Here is a 481-nt window from a genome sequence, read left to right as displayed (position 1 = left end):
TAGCCACTGTGTAAGTATATTCTGGGAGCCAAGGGGAAGAGGATAAACAGACACTTAAAATCTAGTTTAGGAAATGATACACTAAAAAAGTAAAATTCTATCAAACATTAAACAAAAGAGTGTAAGTCAAGGAAACAAGAGCTACAGTCAGATAACTGTTGTTAAATGAAGGGCGTTAGCACAGACTTAAGTGCTAAAGAAGTTCAGAAGAGGAGGCAGTTGCTGTGGGTTAGGTAGGATATACATTCTCTGGTAAAAACTGGTTCTTGGGGGTGGGGGGACTATTAAATATTACTGTGGTTTTTGGCCCACCAAAGGACCACAGTACATAAATAGGATATCTGTGTTGTTAAAATTTCATGGGGATGAGGGAGGCAACCTAAAAATACCTGGGGGCGGGAGCGTGACAGTAATGAAAGAAAGGTTGAGAAACTAGTTTATGGTAGTTAGGGAAGGGTTTTTTTTTTGAGGCAGAGTCTCA

This window comes from Propithecus coquereli, unplaced genomic scaffold (assembly GCF_000956105.1).
Source record: "Propithecus coquereli isolate 6110/MARCELLA unplaced genomic scaffold, Pcoq_1.0 Scaffold269, whole genome shotgun sequence".
Taxonomy (NCBI): Eukaryota; Metazoa; Chordata; class Mammalia; order Primates; family Indriidae; genus Propithecus; species Propithecus coquereli.
This window is presented reverse-complemented; position numbering follows the sequence as displayed.